The sequence below is a fragment of the Diceros bicornis genome, chromosome 7 (genome assembly GCF_020826845.1).
Source record: "Diceros bicornis minor isolate mBicDic1 chromosome 7, mDicBic1.mat.cur, whole genome shotgun sequence".
Lineage (NCBI taxonomy): Eukaryota > Metazoa > Chordata > Mammalia > Perissodactyla > Rhinocerotidae > Diceros > Diceros bicornis.
In genome coordinates, this window is record NC_080746.1 from 44,715,128 (window position 1) to 44,736,129 (window position 21,002).

Sequence of the window (21,002 nt, forward strand, 5' to 3'; positions counted from 1 at the left end):
TTGATGGATCCTAGGTCATGTCCCTGTGCTCTAACTACAAAAAATATGGGGAAGTTTAAACTTCTGTTGTGGGACAAGGCGTATGTCTCTTAATTTCCTCAAACCAGAAAAGAGGGTTTACATGCTGGGAAGTTAAAAACAATGCCAGATTTTGACTACGATTTGTTATGCAGTAGGACAGATATGTCAGGATTTGCGTCTGTAACTCAAAGGAGAAATCTGGGCTGGAGATATAAATTTAGAATTACTAACATATACATGTTAATTGACCCCCTGTGTATAGATAATATCATAAAAAATATAGAAAGGAAAGAGAAAGAGACCTCAGGTCCAGCTCTGATAAATTTCAACATACAATAGAAAGTAAAGAAAGATGAGCTGGCAAGGCAGACGGAAATAAAGAGGAAAACTAGAAGAGCACAGTGTCACAGAAGGAAAGAGGGTATTTCAAGACATACGGAGAATTTAATTGCATGAAATGACATTGAAACACAATTAAGACAAGGTGTCAAAAGATATACCTTGTTTATAGAGACATGGAGGTCATTGGTGACTTTAATAAGAGCTGTTTCCCTGCAGTGATGAAGTAGAGATAGGGGAAGACAGATTAAAATGGATTGGGAAGTGAGTGGAAGGACAAAGAATGGAGACAAGTATAAATAACTATTTTGAAAAGTTTAATGATGAAGGAAAGAAGCAAAATTTTCTTGACTGTCTCATTTTGTCTCCATTAATAACACTTGTTTTCCTGTATTGTCACCCAAACCCTGTACTTCATAATAATTTGTAACCTAGGACATTGCTTTCTTTTTTCTTCCAGATACTGGCTACCTTTACTACAACTCTTTAGGGGCATACCCTATATTCATTTTTTTTCATACTTTTATGTTCTAAGGGCTTGAAACAATAAACATTTTTAAATAAATGAATTAATATTTTCAGGTATAATCTTCACAGGGACCTTGAAAAGTAAGTAATGAGAAAACTGAGACTCATAAAGTTTACATACTGTTTTCATGTTTATCCAGCTAAGTCTGTGAGCGGACATCAAGATTTAAATTCAGGTATACCATTATGCTACACTAAGTTCTGAAATTTTTCACGTGTGTGTATAAATTACGTCATTCTCATGGTCATAATTCTTTATTTCTAGACATCACATCTTTATGCCAGGGAGCAAGAAAGGAAGCAGACAAAGATGCTAAGAACAAAAGATGTATGCCAGATAAGTCTGTTACCTTTTATCAAGGAAACATTGCTTTTCTGAAAGATCCCCCCCGTAGCCTCCTGGTAATATCTTCTTGGCCAAAGCTATGTCACATGACCCCCAGAAATACAAAGGAGACTGACATCAAATTTTCTGAGTATGCTGTTGTCTTGAATAAAATTGCAGTTATGTTAGTAATGAAGAAGGAAAGAACCAATATTGGGTAGACAGCTAGCAGCATCTAGCTCAGCACATAATCAGAAAATCATATATACTGAAAATTACCATTGGGAAGGCTCTATATTGAAGATATGAATACAACACAACTATATTTTCTCCACCAATAGAACACATCACTTTTTTTTCCCACTTAATGCCAGTTGAAGTTAGGTCGACATATTATAATACCTAAAATTTCATTTGCTGCCTTGACATGGGTCACAGGGTCTCAAAGGGTGCCAAAGGCCTAACCTTGAGTTCCCCTCCTCTCACCAGCTGTGCCTGCCCCCAGTAGAAAAGGCTCCCCACCCAGCTAGTTCCCCTGTCAGCTGGACCAGCTGCATTCTACCTCAACCTTACTGCTTCAGTTCCCTGCCAGCTTGTGGAATTATTCAGAGAAACCAGTTACATTCTCCTGTAGGAACTGAGGGGCACCTCATCCTCTTGTTACTATTACGCCTTCTTCCCATAGCCCCTGCTTGTTCACTCTGTTCCTGCTTACAACCCCTGTGGCCCTATGTGGCAAGTAATGTCCTCCTCTTCTGGGCTGTGAGGATATGTGACTACTAAAGTGCTGTCAACCTCATGTGTCCAGTGTTGGGTGTCGTGTGTTTGATCATCTTGTATCGTTTAGAGCAGGAGATCCCTCCCTCACCAACAGAGTGAATAGGAAGTGATCTGAACAGTTGAGCAATAGGAAATTGCTAAAATTTGACAGTTTTTGATGTATAAAAATGACAGTTTTATATGGTTCAGTCTAATAAACGGTATACATTAGGGATCATGCTGTATCAAAAACATACAAATTCTTAAATTTTGAAATCACTCCAGTTCAACAAGATGATCATCCTATGCTAGGCATATGGTAAGAGACTATGTATGAGGGAGCCAAAAATCCTCTTGCTCACTCAACAAGTAGAACAGATGGCTTGTTAAACTTCTCTTTCTCTCACTCTTGATCTCTCTCCATTTCTGGAGGGGTGTGTTTGGAGGGAGGGTGTGTCTTGCTATCTGTCTCTCTCTTCCCGGTACATTTGATTAATGTAAGGTAACTGAAATTCCTTGAGAAACCATGAAAATTATACCTACCATTGTAAAAACTGACTTGTACCTTCTGGAAACTGGGGAGTCTTATAAAGACATAAGGTTTTTGTAAAGTTCTTACTCTAGTGTTATGAGTTTGAACACCTGAATAGACTTAGGGAGATTTAGCGAATTAAATATTTTCCTGACCTGTAAAATAGTTGAGAGACCTGTGTCTCTCTCAAGAAACAGCAAAAGGAAACAGGTAGAGGTCTATAGCGGAATGGGCACGATGAACACCTTCTGTCATATTCCAATTTATGGGCCTCAAGGCCACCCCATCTTCAACACCCCACATAAAATTTTATATATATATATATTATATATATATAATCTAATCTATATATATTATAAATACATATGTATATAATCTTGATATGTTTCCAAAATTCCCAGGGGAAATCTTCTTGTTTAAAAATAGTCTTAAATTGCTATTGAATGATTCTTTTATAGAGTATAGAGAGACTTGCTGCTTACCATCCTGAATGATCTAAGAGAGTTCGGATTGAAAATCAACATTTCTGCCGTAGGGCAGGTGATTAAAAGGGATCTGAATACTTCACTTTGAAGCACCCTGCAGTCTTGCCTATGGACTTTGACCTGTGGGCAAACTTTGAATTTCCACTTCCTTTTCCAAAGGACATATGCCGGTTCAAATATCTAGATGGCTCAAATGTGCAAAATAAACCTACCCTCAGCAGAACTGAAAGCAATGTATATGACATTGGAACACTGATAGGCATTTTCTTGGATGAGAAATTAAAAAAAGAAAAATTCTTTGACTTTTCTTTTGTATCTTGAAATTTCTATCCTATTTTATTTAAAAGAATCATAAACAACTTAGCCTCGTATCTTGAGGAACAAATTTCTAAAAGAGCTCTGCCTCTTACTATAGTTCAATGTGTTTGTGTTATTTTTAAATTAACTAAACAAACATTTATTGAGCATCCTGCCAGTTGTTGGGCTAAGGATGGGGAATACAAAAATGAATCAGATCTTCTCATTGTCACAATCCACCAGAGTACCTTATTCATAATAAATGCTCCACAAATTTGTCTGATTGGATTAATTAGGATTGGATTAAATTACCATGAGGATTTGCCAGTACCTTTCCTATGAGTTGAGGTCTGGTCTGGATGGGTCTTCCTAGAAAACCAAGGTCTACTCAGGAGGCAGAGAAAGCAGGAAAGTGCTATAGGAGTTACAGCCCACCTTCAATGAGAGATATCGTTAGAGAATAATATGTAGCATATCTGACCTGGGGTATTTCATTTGTTAGGAGTCGTCAATCCTCTTTGCCATCCTAGCACGAGTCACTCAGTTTTGAGAAAGAAGATACAGACAGTGGTCTTTGAGTAGTACTTCACTGAGAAGTAAGAATGATGATTTACTACCAAGAACACCAGTGGAATGAAGACATACAAACTTTGTTTATGAATTTAAGATGTCTATCGAGATCCTGGATGGTAATGTGACCTGCAGGTCCTCAGTGGAGGGAATGACTCAGAAAAGAGAGATGTGTTGATGCATCTGTCAACACCAAAACACATCTCTGCTCTGACCTTGCCTGATTTAATGGACTTCAGCCCAACAACACCTGTTTTTCAAGACAAATGGTTTATAGGTAAGGTAGATTGATGATTCAGATTTAGATAGAAAAAATAATTAAAGAACAGAAAATCAGCAGTAAACTGATGAAAATTATGGAAATGATTTTTATATCATGAAATGTCTAAGTACAGTGAAAATTTTCAAGAAGAAATAAAATCCAAGGGAAGAACTTGGCAAAGCGTTAACAACCTATATTTTATAAAATAGAGAAAGAAAAACAATGTGCATTAAAAGGAAAACTGTCACGGGGTCGACTCCGTGGCTTAGTGGTTAAGTGCGGCGCACTCCGCTACTGGCGGCCCGGGTTCGGATCCCGGGCGTGCACCGATGCACCGCTTCTCCGGCCATGCTGAGGCTGCGTCCCACATACAGCAACTAGAAGCATGTGCAACTATGACATACAACTATCTATTGGGGCTTTGGGGAGACCAAGGGGGAAAAAAAAAAAAGGAAAGCTGTCACGATCAATTAGCATTTATTACATCCTTATTATGTTTCAGGCACTCTGGTAAGAACTTTGTAACTATTATCTAATTTAATCCTCACCAAACCACTATGAGGTAGATATCATTATTATCCCCTTTTTACAAATGAGGAATCTCAGATTCAAAGACATTAAATAATCTTTGCGGGTTATAGAACTAGTAAATAATAGGATTTGCATTTGAACCATGCTCTTAAACATGTTTGACAGATGTTTAGATCAGTTCTGATAAATTTTGTAAACATGTAGAATATTTCTTAGGATAGGATTACATTCAGCTGCATATAACAGAAAAATTCCAAGTTTTTCTACCTAAATAAGATAGAAATTTATGCTCTCATGTAAAGAACTCCAGCACCAGATAATCTACAGTGTAGCAGCTCTAAGGGGCTCACCAAGGACCCAGCTTATAACCTTCCGCCTCAATACTATCTCATCACGTAACTCCTATCCTCAAGATTACTTCTTGGTCCAAAAAACCTACTGGAGCTCCAGCCATCAGTTTGAATTTCACTGGCAAAAAGTAGAAAGCAGACAACTTCCAAGTGAATCAACTTCCTTTTAACAGCCTTTCTTGAATTTCTGGACAACAGCCACTAATAGCTCACTGACACAAACTTGGCAACTACCTCTAACTGTAGAGGAGGATGAGAAATGCAGTCTTTCATTCTAGGTGGCAATGTGCTCAGCTCAAAAAACAGAGTTCTGTTACTAAGGAAGAAAGGGAGAATGGATGTGGGGGGGGAATATAATGATCTCTGCCAAAAATGTCTGCAAATAATGGTTTTCTTCTAGTTTTATTGAGATATAATTGACATACAACATTGAATTAGTTCTCGGTGTAAAACATGATTTGATATATGTATATATTGTGAACTGATTACCACAGTAAGTTTACTTCACATCCATCACCTCACATAGTTACAAATTTTTTTTCTTGTGATGAGAACTTTTAAGATCTATTCTCTTAGCAACTTTCAAATATATAATACAGTACTGTTAACTTTAGTCACCACGCTGCACATTACATCTCCAGACTGCAAACTGTGTTTTAAATATTTATATCTTATCCAAAATCCATAGCATTAAAACTACTATTTGAATTATTTGTTTGCAGTAAAATCTTAAATAATTGAAATAATCAATGAAATGGAAGGCTGTGCTAAATTTAATTCTTTGTTTTAGGATTTACCAGCAACCATTTTTGTTTCACCCCTTAAAAAATATATCATTGATTGTTGCTTTAGTATATAGACTCTAGTGAACACAATAAATATTAATCATTGAAGTGCTGATAGCATTTTTTCACTTTAGTTATCATTGATCCCTATACATTCCTGCAGATTTATTTGTTTGATAAACACACTTTTAAAAAGTATCTCTTGGTGCTTTGCTAGGTGCTTAATTGGGATTAAAAGAAAATACAGTATTTTTTGTTATTTCAAGGAACTTAAAGTCTATAAATATATAAAATTTTAATTAGGCATTTTGAAATAATCTCAAATTACAGAAAAGTTATAAAGGCAGTAGGAATAATTTTTCTCCTGACTTTTCGAAAGTAAGTTGTTGACATGATGCTCTATCACCTCTGAATACTTTTGCATGTATTTCCTACAAACAAGGACATTCTTCTATATAATCACAAAAGTAAATACTGAAATATTACCATCAATAATGAATTTTCAGATCTCGTTAAAGTTTCAAAATTGTACCATATTTTCTTTAATAGCAAAAGGATCCAACTCAGAATCACGTTTTCAATTCACTTTTCGTGTCTTAGTCTTCTTTAATCAGCGATAGTTCCTCAGTTTTTCCTTGACTTTCATGAGCTTGATAATGTTGAAAATTGCAGGCCAGTTATTCCGTAGCACTTCCATCAATTTGGGTTCATCTGACATTTCTTCATAATTAGATTCAAGTAATCCATTTATTGCAGGAATATCACAGCAGTGATGCTGAGTGCTTCCCATCAAGCGGCACCTCATTTTGATTTGTCCCATTACTAGTGATGTGTACTTTAATCACTTGATTAGAGTGGTATCTGGCAGACTTCTCCACCGTAAAATTACACTTTTCCACTTTGTAATTAGTAAATATTTTGTGAGGAGATATTTTGAATCTATCTTAATATCCTATTCCTCATGAAACTTTCAATTTATGCATGCATGTCTGTCTGTAGGTATGTCAGGATAGGCTCATAGATTCCTATTTAATTCAATGGGTTTTCATCCATTACTATTATTTTTTATTCTGATGCTCATGCTATCCCATATATTTTAGCTGGCTTCTGTATCATTTTGATGTTTCTATTATTTCTTGGGCCCTTCTTTCTTTTTGGCAGAATAGCACATTCCGGGCTCATTTTGTACTTTCCCTTCTGCAGACCTGGAACTAGCTGTTTCTCCATGAAGTTTTTAGGTTTTTTATTGGAGAATGGTATTTACAAACCAAGATCTGGTTGCTAGGTGTGTTCACTTCTATGGAATTGTTGCTGCCCCTACGTCCTCACAATAAACAGAGCTAGAGAACAGACAAATAGATACAAAGATATAGATATACGCACATACATACATACTCACAATTACATCTATATTTATCTCTATATCTACCTTTACTTCAGATATCATAAGGTCACACTGATATCTCAAGTCCTAACCAACACCACAGGTTCAGTCTAGTTTTTGTTCTTGCCATATTTGTAACTTCCTTTTCGGAAAGCAACAAATCTCGCTCATGAAATCCTTAGTATATCTATTTATTTTTTCAAGTGCCAGGAATGCAAACAATCTTCTATTACTACTGCCCACTTTGCCCCCTTGCAGATGCCCTCCTCTCCCTGCTTGAGCTCTGACACACCTTCCTGAGCTGCCTCGACTCCCCATGTGGAGACACCCTTCTCACTCTACTCCCTTCCTCCCTCCACTCAGACCACATACCCTCTGCTGTGTTGTGCAGGGTTTGGGATCAGGCAACCTACTTGGTAAGGAAGGATGTGCAGGGGGGTAGGGCTCCCAGGTTTGATGTGAGAAATATAGATTCTATCCCCCAGCATGTGGATGCCCTCTTCACCCTGTGTGGGGCCGTGTTGCCTCACTCTTGGTTTCTGATACCATTGCTGGAACACTCTCCTATAAAGATGCCTTCCTTATCCCCCTTGGGCTCCGCTCTGTGCCACAATGGCCCCCCTTCTACCATAGACACCTACTGTTGGCCCCACCTAATGGCTTTTGGACTAAATTATTCAAGAAGGGAACGAAAGAAAAAGAAAAGAAAGGCAAGAAAAAAGAAAGAAAGTAGAGAAGAGAAGAGAAGAGTAAAAGAGAAGATAATGAGGAAGAAAAAAGGAAGACATAGGATTTGGTGAAAAAAATAATAAAGTCATAAATTTCAAAGAGACCTTGAGAGCACATAGTTTAGTGAACCCTAAGTCTGGCTAAATATTGGAATCACCTGGAGAACATTTAAAGCCTAAGATCATGAATGTCCTGTGAAGAGGCTGTTGTTTAACCAGCTCCCCTGATGCCTTGTTCATGTCTCCTTCCAGTGCACAGGTATTTCAATCTATCCTATGCAGGCCCCTGCAGTTTCCTCCAGCTTCAGGGGAGTGTGTGTGTGTGTGTGTGTGTGTGTGTGTGTGTGTGTGGAAGTGGAAAGGAGGTGAAAGAGGGTGCACCTAATGAAACTCGCCACACTTGCACTTCAACCAGGGCAGAGGAACTCCACATATATTTTTTGTGTTTGGCCTCCATGCAGTATTCCATTAAAAGGCTTTTCTGGGTTTAAAATGATGAGAAAGCATTGCTCTACACTATTGTGCTCCCCTTAATCACTGCATTTGGCCTTTACTGTAATTAGGGCAAATTCTGGAAATACTCAAGGACTCTTTTAGAAATAGAAGCATTCTTCAGTGCAACAAAAATTACTCCAACTTGTCAATCTCATTTAATATTGTATCGAGTAATACAGACCATTTCATAATATTTTGTACATAGTTAATAGGCTTCATTCTTTCATACAAAGGCTAAATTTAAAAACTCATTATTTCTAAAACAAACGATATTTTGGAAACTGTGATGTTTAGAAAATGATGCTCACAAACATTATAACTATAGTTATTTTTTTTAACCACTAAGCAGGTGAAGTACAGTAATATAGATATAGCTTTTCACATCACAAAGACATTAATTTCACAAATGTTTATCACGTGCCTTCTATGTGTTCAGCACTACGAAAAATAAGAGATAGTCCATCTATAAGGAAGGAGCTCATGTTCTATCTGGAGAGACACACAAAAAGCAAAAGTAATGCAACACGAACATCAGTACAAGTATAAAGATAAAAGAGAGATAGTGCTATGCATCCCAGAGATAGGGCATATAAGCCAGTCTAGGGGTTTTAGAAAAGGCTTTCTATAGGAGATGAGGTTTGAGCTGCAAAGCTTATTCCTATTGGTTATTTCAAAAGTACCCTTAAATGTGGCCTGGACGAGCTTCATGATATGAAGTTCTGTGTGAAGCCCATTTGTTGCATCGACTCTAACCAAGATTATCTAACAATCTCTATGCCTTCTTTAGATAGGTGTGAGTGGGCAGGTTCTAAAGCATGGCATCATTCACTCCTTCTTCCACACCTCATTTAATGGACACTAATGGTTTTGCTTTTGTTTTTGTATTTTTTAATGTCTTCTTATTGTAAATATTTGGGAGGTAGCCTGCTCTGGAACAAGGCATGTAAGAGTCGAAGCTAGATAGCCTAGATAGTGAGAACTGGATCCACCATTTGTTAGTAATGAGATGGGCAATTCATGTCAGTTTTTACAGTTGTTTCATTTGTAAAATTGGTATAAACACCTCTTTCCAGATACTTATGGTCATGAATTAAGCAACATAAGATCATATCTTTGTTATGTTTAATATATTTCATAGACATTAAACATTCTGATGATAAAATGTATACTTTTGTCACTTTCAAATAATGGAATTTTCCACCCCAAAAGATGACAAGCTGGCACTAAGTGATAGTATAATGTATACTTCCTGGCAAACGGTAAGTGGTCAATCTATGTAAACGTTATCTACAAAAGTAGTACAGATCTACTAGTATGCTTCTGATATGAAATGAGTGTGAGAGATGAACCAATGCAGATAAATCAGTCAGCATTCTAGGAGTTTGAAAAATGTGTCAACCATTTCAAGAAATCAGAGAAAGCTTCATGGATGAGTAACATTTGTTTTGTAGGGTAGATGAATTTTCAAGCATTGGAACGGTATAAGAAAGAAATAGAGACAGAGAAATGCATCTTTGGTTATTGACAAATTCTCACCGGAACATGACTAATAGATGAAATAGATGCATAAATACTTACACGTGAGCTAGAGTCTTGGGTCTTTAGATCAGGTCAGGAGATTTAGATTATGTACAATAGTAAGACAGTATATTTGAATAGCTGAGTGACATACCTAGATATGGAATTCAGGAGAATTAAAATTATCCTGTCAACATTTGTAAGATGATTTGGGGAGAACAAAAAAGTGGAGTTTGGGATAAAATTGTCAAATTCAGGCTACCTATTAAAATCTACTTTTTAAATAGTTCTCATTAATTCCATAGATTTTTATCAATGACCTCTGATACTCCAGGCACAATATAGGTTAACTCCTTAATATCAATTTGTTTTCATGTCATTTGCTAGTTCAGGGATATTATTTTAAAAATAAAAATAACTGCCCATATCTTGGTTTCTAAATACCACTCTTTACTAAATGTAATGATTGCTCGCTGGAGAAATGGTTGGCTCTAGAGCTAGAGCAGGGAAACTACAAGATGATCCTAGAACATCTTTTAGTGACGGAAAATAAGGAGGTGCCTAAAGAATGATGAGACGTCAAAAGGACACAGGTGCCAGCTTTAAGTGGCTCCCCTTGGTCAAATCTAGAAAAATTGGAACTTCAAATAATGATAATGATAAGAAACGATTATAACCCTTGAATAAAGTATCCATGAGTCTTACCTGATATAAGTAAAATATGTAAACGTATAAAGGAAAAACGAAAGCTCTTCTTGATAGTAGAAAACCACTAAATGAATGTATAAAGAATGATGGAATTAGAAAAATCACAACTTATGAAGCATGATAATAGTAATTGATTCCAGCAAAAATATATCAATAGATGCTAAAGTTGGTGGGTAAGGTTTGAAGAAAATAGGATATTTACACAGACACAAAGTACTTTTGCATGGTAACATGTACAAAGGGAAAAAATGTAACTTGCAGTTGAGAAATGTGGCAGACAACCAAGGAATCAAAGTTAACATCACCAGTAACGAGATAAATAGACATTGTATGGTATTCTGATAGGCAGAAACATAAGATCCAAATTGAGAGCTATCCTACCAATTAAATGACCGATACTCTTCAGAAATCTCACGATTATCCAGTTCGAATATAGCAAGCTTCAAAAAAACATCATCCCGCTCTAGCAATGAGAAAAAAGGACAATCATCTACAAAATCATAATTTTATTTGAGCCCATCAGAGACCTGAGGTCACAAATCAATTGGGGGAATTGAATCTAAAGAGTGACATGTTCCTCTGAGGAGAGATGAAACACATGAAATATGTTACATTAGGCAACACATGGGAGGACAAATGATTACCATAAAAGTGAGTAGAAGAATATAACTGATATTTTAATAAATTCTTAAAGTCTGGGTATGGACCAGCATGACAGTTTAATATTCCCGGGAGTCTCAGATACAAGGCAAGTCCACTCTCTCTCAACAGCTCTTTTCTATGTGTATCTACTAGGTGTTCATGACAAAGACTGGGGACAGATCAGGAGACCCAAAAGAGCCCCCTTAATGGCACTGTCATGCGGGACCGGCCTAGGTGTCTGGGTGGAGGAGGCGTACTTGGAGAAGCCCATCTGCACTATTGGCCCTATATGAACACAAGGTGGTCATTGGCTACCACTTGGGAACAGAAAGGAAGGTCTGAGAAAACTCTTCCACTGAGGCCCCTGTGCCTAGGGCTTACCTAAGACTGAGGCTGGAGCAGGAGAACCAAGAAAGCTCTGCTCCTACCACAAGCCTCAAACCAAGTAACAAGCAATAGCAGCCTTTCACCAAGGGAGAAGCAAGAGCATAGAGAAAACCACCTCTGTGGCATAGGAGTGCAGCCCACAGAAAGCCAAGGGTGGAACAGGAGAGCTTCTAGCATTCCAGGACTTAATGAAGCTTAAAGTAATGGTGGCCCACCACTAGAGGAAACCCAAACCCAGCTCAGCTACAGGTTATATTTACTCAACCCTTCCCCTCAAATCATCTGACAGAAGAAAAGGCTGCCCACTTCCAGGCATGAATTTTATTTACCTAGCCTTAATTGTCCTACTCACAAAGTCTGGAATTTATTTAAACATTATGAGACACACAAAGCAAGATAAAAGACCCATATTCAAGAAATAAAAGTATAAATAGAACCCGATTTGGAGATGGCCCAGAGGTAGACTGTCAGGCAGGAAGCTTATAATAGCTATGATTAACTTGTTAAAGGAACTTACTAGTGAAAAACATGGCAACATGCTTGAAAAGATGGGGGTGATTTCAGCATAAAGAAGGAAAGTATAAAAAAGATTCAAATGGAAATGTTAGAAATAAAAATACAGTATCAGAAATGAAGAATTACTTCAACAGGCTTATCAGCAGAATGAACACAGCAGTGGAAAGAATCAGTAAATTTGAAGATAGTTCAATAAAAATTATCCAAACCAAAACTCAAAGATGAAAAACAGACTGAAAAAGCAAACAGAAGCATCTGAGTTGTAAAATGATAGCAAATGGTTTAATATACACATAATTGGAATCTCAGGAAGAGAAGAGGCAATGAGGCAGAAGAAATATTTGAAGACATAAAGGCCAAGACATTTTCAAATATAATGAAAGGCACACTTCCAGAAGCCTCAGAGAAACCCAAGAAGCAGGATAAATATAATCAATTATATTTTAAAGAGATTTAAAATATTAAAGTCTGTTTATTTACCCATATTGTTACCATGTCCAGCCACTTTCTTCTTTTTTTTTTTTTTTTTGGCATGTATGCACACACACGTGTGTATGTTGTGATTCAAAAGTCTATCTGGTATCATACTCCTTCTACCAAAAGAACTCTCTTTAACACATCTTTTCCTGCAAGTCTGCTGGACGTAATTTATCTTAGCTTCTGCTGTCTGAAAAAGCATCTTGCTTTCCTATTTGCAAGATGTTTTCACTGGGCATAATCCTGGGTGGAGAGTTGTTTTCTTTCTGGATGTCAAATAAGCATACCCATCATCTTCTGGCTGGCATAGTTTCGGAAGAGAAGTCTGCTTATTTTCTGCCTTTCTTTCCTAGTGTGTAAAGTTTCCTTTTTCTCTGATGGACTTCAAGATTGTCCCTTTAACTTTGTTTTTCAGCAATTTGACTATGAATTGCTAAAATGTGTTTTTCTTCATATTTATCCTGAAATTCTACAATTAATATAGTAGATAACATTCCCCAAGTCATTGCATGAGGCCAGCATTATCCTGAGAGCAAAACAGTAACAATTAAAAACCCAAAAACTTGGGGCTGGCCTGGTGGCGCAAGCGGTTAAGTGTGTGCGCTCCGCTGTGGCGGCGCAGGTTTCACTGGTTCAGATCCCGGGAGTGCACCGATGCACCACTTGTCAAGCCATGCTGTGGCGGCACCCCATATAAAGTAGAGGAAGATGGGCATGGATGTTAGCCCAGGGCCAGTCTTCCCCAGCAAAAAAAAAAAGAGGAGGATTGGCAGATGTTAGCACAGGGCTGATCTTCCTCACAAAACAAATAAAATAAAAATCCAAAAACTATAGGCTAATATCCCTCATGAACATAAGACGAAAAAGACATCTGAAAAAATTAGCAAATTAAATCAGAAACGTAGTTTTAAAAAGGACACTATATCATGACCGAGTGAGGATTTACCCTAGTAATTCAAGGGTGGTTCGCCATTTCAAAAAATCAATAGGTGTATTTTTTTTTTTTTTTTTTGGTGAGGAGATCAGCCCTGTGCTAGTATCTGCCAATCTTCCTCTTTTTTTGCTGAGGAAGACTGGCCCTGGGCTAACATCCATGCCCATCTTCCTCCACTTTATATGGGATGCTGCCACAGCATGGCTTGCCAAGCAGTGCGTCAGTGTGCACCTGGGATCCGAACTGGCGGACCCCAGGTTGCCGCAGCAGAACACGCGCACTCAACCACTTGCGCCACCAGGCCGGCCCCTCAATCAGTGTATTTTTATAGTCTCAACAGACTGAAAAATAAAAGCTATATGATTATCTCATTAAATGCAGAAAGAGCATTTGACAAAATTCAACATACTTTTTAGATAAAAACTAAGTAAACTAGATACATGCCTATCGGGGTTATTTATTTCTTTGTGAGTGAATTTTGTTACTTTTTTCTTTCAAGAAATTTGTTCATTTAATCTAAATTGTTGAATTTATTGGCATAAAACTTCAAAATATGTCCTTATTATCTTTTAATGTCAGAAAAATCTGTGGTTGTGGCCCCTCTTTCATTTCTGATACTGATAAATTGTTCTGTTTCTTGTTCTTAGTCTGGCTAGAGATTTATCAAGTTTATTGAACTTGGACAAGAAGCAGCTGTTGCTTTCACTGGTTTTCTCTGATTTTTTTTCTATTTCAATTTTAGTGATTTCTGCTCTTGTTATTATTTGTTTTCATGTGTTACTTTGGGTTTAATTTGCTCTTTCTTTTATTGTTTAAGATTAAAATGTAGACCATTGATTTGAGACAATTGTTCTTTTCTTCATATAAGCATTTATGCTATGATTTGCATCCAAGCACGGTTTAAGCAGCCTCACATAAATTTTGACATGTTGTGTTTTTATTTTCATCTAGTTTAATATATCTCATAATCTTCTGCTGGGAATACTTCTTTGACCATGGATTATTTAAAAGCATGTTGTTTAATTTTCAAATTCTTCAGAATTTTCCAGATATCTTTTTTTAATGATTTCCAGTTTAATTCTTTTGTGTTCCCAGAACATATTTTGCATAATTGCAGTCCTTTTAAGTGTGTTAAGATTTGTTTTAGCACAGTATATGCTATATCTTGGTGATCCTTTCATGTGCACTTGGAAAGAATGTATATTTTGCTTTATAGGGGCAGATTGCTTTATAAATGTCAATTGTGTCATGTTGATTGATAGTGTTCAGATCTTCTATACTCTTACTTATTCTCTGTTTACCTGTCCTATCAATTACTGAGAGAGGAATGTTCAAGTCTACAACTATAATTATGGATTTTTCTATTTTTCCTTTCAGTTCTACCAGTTTTTGCCTTGTATTATTAGGTGCTTACACATTAGGATCATAACATCGTCTTCATGAACTGACCCATTTTTCATTATGAAATGTTCCTATTTATCCCCAGTAATAGTCCTCATTCTTATATCTATTTTGTCTGATACTAATATAGCCACTCCAGTTTTCTCTTGATTAGTGCTTGCATGGTATATATTTTTTCATCTTTGTACATTTTATCTAACTATACCTTTATGTTTCAAGTTGGGTTCTTGTAAATGGCATGTAATCGGTTCTTGTTTTATTATCAAGTCTGAAAATCTCTAACTAGAATCCCTTTTGATTGAGATGTTTAGACCACTTATAATTAATATATTTATCAATATGTTTAAGTTTAAATTTATCACCTTTCTATTTGTTTTCTATTTGACTGCCTGTTTCTTGTTCCTTTTTTCCTGTTGTATCAGAATAATAGAGCAATTTAAGTTTTCATTTCATATCCACTAATAGTTCATTATCTATAACTACTTAATTTTCTGCAGCAGTTGTAATATGGATTATAATAAATATTATTAACAGTAGTTCAAAAGATCAGAGAGAGTATATGGAAGTATACTGTTGTAAGGTTCTTATACGTGAAGTAGAGTAATATTATTTAAAGATTGACTCTGATAAAGATATATGTTATAAACTCTAGAGCTACCTTTAAGCAATAGCAACACAGGTACTATCTTAGTCCTATGAGGGTTATCTAGTTTCCTCCTTTTTAGACATTCTGAGGCCAGCACTCCATTCTTGCTCTGCTAATGTGAATTATTTTATTTTGTTTCATTTTCTTTTACTTTGGTGATGCTATGGACTAAATTATGTCCCTCCCAAAATTCATATTTTGAAGCCCCAATCCCCAACTTGATGGTATTTGGAGATGGGCCTTTGGGCGGTAATTAGGGTTAGATGAGGTCATAATGGTGGGGCCCTCATGATGGGATTAATGCCCTTATAAGAAAAGGAAGAGATCTCTCTCGCTTTTCTTCTGTCTCTCTCTCTCTCTCTGCATGCACACAAGGAAGAGGTCATGTGAGCACACAGTGAGATGGCAGTCTCCTACAAATCAAAAGAAGAGGCTCAGGAATGAAACCTCCTTTTTGCCAGCACCTTGATCTTGGACTTCCCAGCCTCCAGAACTGTGAGAAATAAATTTCTGTTTTTTAAATCACCTGATCTACAGTATTTTGCTATGGCAGCTCAAGCAGATTGATACAGGTATTAACAGAACTCTTCTTAAACGGATGAAATTGGACTCTAAGAGAAATCCCTGCATGTTACAATAAGAATGAACATAGTGGGTCCGGCCCCGTGGCGTATCCGTTAAGTGCGCACGCTCCGCTGCTAGCCACTCAGCCTGGATCCCAGGTGCACACCTACATACCACTTGTCAGGCCATGCTGTGGCGGCGTCCCACATAAAGTGGAGGAAGATGGGCATGGATGTTAGCTCACGGCCAGTCTTCCTCAGCAAAAAGAGGAGGATTGGCATGGATGTTAGCTCAGGGCTGATCTTTGTCACACACACAAAAAAAGAAGAATGAATATAGGTGAGTCTATGGACCCTCCCTATGTCATTTGGCAGAAGCTATAAAGAATAGTGTTAAGGAAGAAAATACTAGTAAATTTGATAATGGCAAAATGTTTATAAAGCATTATAATGGGAATGGAAGCTATTCAATACATGTATAAACCAGTAGGCTTCAAGTTTGGGATACATATGTCAAAGTGCCTACAGGAATTGCATGTGTAACTTTGCTCTTACACTCTGTATATGACAGTATACACAGAGGAAGGCCACCGTTAGCACCTTATTTGGTTGATACTTTAGACAGGCAGGGTTTTATATTCTTATTTATGTTCCCTACAGTACCTGGCGTAGCATTCTACATATTTTACCAGATTAATATTTGTGGATTCAATTTGATTTGATTCCTTTTGATTTCACATTGCTTTCTCCCTCTAACGTTTTCAAAAAGGCATTTTATTTGATATTGTAAATTATAATATCTGAGCCACGGAACAATAAAATGAACACAAACTTAAGATAAGACACCTTGCTTGGGTTCCATTGTGGAGAATGTGAGCAAATTGTTTCACCTCTTTGGAGCCCAGTTTCATCCTCAAGAAAATGAGGAGGTTGGTCAGGGTGATCCTAAAATCTCATTCATTCATTCATTAAAATGACACTGCTTTTTTGAGCACTGATTCTATTACAGGCACTGAACTAGGCATGGGTAATACAGTAGTTCTTGCCTTCATGAATCTTTATGAAACTAGCTCTATATAAATTTTTTTTTATCCTTTCATCCTATTGCATTATCAGAAACCTCATTACCTTATAATGTAATATTTGCTGGGAGAAAATAGCAGTGGTCAGTAGGATACCGTGGATTGACTCTCTCAACATCTATTCCCATCACTTTCTCGTATTGTACAGCTGGAAAGCTGAAAACTCACATTTTCCAGATTCCCTTGAAGCTAAGATTCTGGGTATGTTTACACTCCTCCAATCAGATGCACAAGCGTGAAGCCTGAATGCAAATTGGGTTAAGTGGGGAGAAAGGCCAGGTGTGAGGCATTGGTTTTGCTGGTGTGGATCACAGCAGAGCAGAGAGGTTATGGAAGTGGCTGCAGCACAGCTCCTTGAGTTAGCAGACAGATTCCTGACCACGACGGAGACAGCAGCACCCTTAGACAGTCGGTTCTGTGGTGTAGCTTTATGAGTCATTGCTGGAAGTTCAGCCTAAAGTCTGTTACTGAATTTCTTCCCCAAATTCTGTAAGTCATTTAACATACATCAGTCAATTTCCTTCTGCTTCAGCACTCTGCAACCAAACACTGACTGAGTTGATTAACAAAGGGGAAAATATGCCTAGGACGAGTTGTGAAAATAGTCTGAAATTTCCCAGCCTGTTCTGAAAATATTAGTGATGAGAGATATTTAAATAGGTGTTTAAACATAATGGATTTCTTTTCATCAGGACTTCTCAAAAACTTTAAATAGTTAATTTGTGTTGTACATCACACTGTGCAGCATTTCCCCAATGCATTTGTGCAGGATATTAATTATTCATTTCAGGAGAAACCTATTAGCAACTTGAGAAACACAGAGTTTGTGAAACATGGTCTAAATAAAATACCCAGCAATCTGAGCCAACAACCTTTGCTTTTGTTCCAAGTCTATTTGTTCCAAGCAATCTGTTGAGACTTTTTGTTTCCATGTATCTTGTTGTCATGCTGTAGTGGGCAGTTTCCTGGACAGGGATATCAATATCCAACCAGTATAAAAAGTATATACTCCTGTATTGTAAGTTGGTGTCATTATTTATTTGGACAAAGTCGTTTCATTTCAGTCTGGATAGAGTAATGAAAACCAGATGTAAGAGGAAGCCCAGTTTATTTTATGATCCCAAAGAAATCAAAGTGAAAACAATAAGAAGATAAATATATTTTGTCTCTATTTCCCAGTTTCTATGTAGACCCAAATGAGTTAAACAGGGGTAATACTTTTACAAGAGTCAGAAGAACTGTGAGTGTTTTTGTGGTGAGATAGCATTTGAATACTATATTTGAACACTAGAGTTTGTATAAGTATAGGCTTGGGATCAGCCTTAGCTTTACAAAATTAGTGACGTTATAGTGCAATGTGATAAGCACTGTCATTTCCTAGAGTAAAGGGAGAAATTAATTCAGCCTAGAGTGAGAAGGAAAGGCATCACAGAAGATGTGATGTTTGAGCTCTAGAAGGCTTGTTAGAGCCGGAGCTGGCTAGGGTAGAGGGGAATGTAAATAAGATAATTGAGGGCGGGTCAGTGTGATTACAGACCCTGGATAGAACTTCTGCAGGTCTAATGAATTCCGGAAATCATAATCAAGGCTCACAACTTGGCCATATATCATAATGTGAATTAACTGATTAGAAAAAGGAGATGACAGCATTAGAGTGTCATTACTATGATTAATTATCATGAATAAACTTCACGCGTCAGTCTTAGGCAGGCCCTATATGCCCAGCCTTGGAGCCGCAACTTTTCAGTGTTCTTGCTCCCCTCTTCCCATGGTTCCTTTTCTATCTGTGTCAGGTCTTGGGCAGGAAAGTTTCCTACCTGTCTCCTAGTAGCTGCTGACCTTGGCTTATACCAGTCCAGAAAACAGGGTCCAGATGCTTTTCTCTCACGTTTCCCAGAGGCAGAGGTCTTTTAATTCTGCCTTTCTCCCAGAAGGAGTGGGTTTTTTTCCTGGGTCCTGGGGATGGGAGGGTTTTCTACCCTTCCTCAGAAACATAGCTTTTACATCATCACTTTCACATAAGCAGAGGACCTTTTCCTGGGCCCTAGCTGTCAGAGGGGTTGCTGCCCCTCCCCCAGTGGTTAAAGAATTTGTTTTATATGAAACATGGATCTGGGGACGTAAGTGGTATTTTGCAACTTTTCTCCAGTGGTGACCAATCACTATCTGCACACCTGCACACCAGTGCACCCAGGGGACTCTGTGCTGCCTTCAGCCCTGCTCCTAATGCTATGCAGAAACACCTCTGAAGGCCTGTGTAAAGGAACTTGTGAGTTAGGGTGAACTCTGCTTGTGTCTAGGTTCTCACAGTCATTCTAAACTGGTAAACTATCCCACAACACTGACTTTAAGAATTGGTAACATTGTAGCTGATCTCCTCTCCCTGCTTTGATGACAGCAATAGTTTCCTCCCACCTTCTGTCAAAGATGAAAAAGTTCCTTAGTCCCATCTCTTCTCTGATGGGTATGCCATCATTTGAATTCAGTTAGCTTATCCTGCAACCTCAGCTCTCTTATGGTTTCAAGAAAATTTATGATTTTGTAGATTTTCTAACTTTTTCTCATTATTAAGACAGGGGTGACATTTCCTTGCAACTTTCTACATCCTAAGTAGAAATGGAAATCCTTATCTAATAGTTTTAGCATCAATTGTTGATTCTTGCCTGAAATGGTTACTACTATTGTGTTCACAAATTTTTCTGATTTCACCATTCCTTCTGCACTTATTAATTGACATTTGAGAGCTTGTGTTCTGAAAAAAAAAAACAAAAAAGGTGGAAAAGGGTGTGGGAGTGTCAATGAGTAACAAGGAAGGTACCCACAGTGTGTTTCCTGAGATATATAAACTACAAAGAAAAAATAATTACAGTTGAGAGACTATCAGGGAAATAGCTTCCAGAAAATTCTGATAATTTATCTTTCATCAGTATAGAATCAAATTCTACAATCATTTTTTGAGAGTTTACTAAGTGCCAGGCATTGAATTAGGCACCATACTAAGTTCTGTCTATACAAAAGAAAAGGACATTTTATCTGTCCTCAAAAATAGCTAACCTTTACCCAACATTTACCATGTCCAAGGGACTCTTCTAAATGATTAGTAAATATTATTTTATTTAGGTCTCACAGCAATCCTATGAGAAATGTACTATTATTATATTTTTATTCATAATTCAGTTAACTACGGCAGAGATTAATAAAAGTTACACAGCTGTGAGAGGCAGAGTTGAGATATAAACCCAGGCAGTATGATTCTAGAACCAATGCTACTATGTTACACTGCATCTGAGTACATTGGAGTGAAAGGGGCTTGGATTCTGCTGTGGGTAAGATCTAGGAATCTTAGAAACGCCATTGACTACTGGTCAGGTTCCATTAACCTCTCTTTAGGTTTTCATCTGCAAAATGGGGGAAATGATATCTATGTAATTAAGGCTTTATAACAATTAAATGAAAATACAAAATATAAAAAAAGCTAGTATTACATCTGACAGAGTAATAATACAATTAGCCCTTAGTTTCCTTTCTATTTCCCCTTCTGTCAAGGATCTTGATTTAGTGCAAGTGAAATATGTATAAGTGCAGCAGAGCTGTGACAAGAGATGTACAAAGTCCTATCCTAATACAGAGAAATGAGTTCTTCCCAAATGAGGAGAAGATTAGAGAAAGCTACACAGGGCAGATGAGCCTGCAGCGCTATGAAACGCATGGCCTAATCTGTCTACTTGAAAATGAAT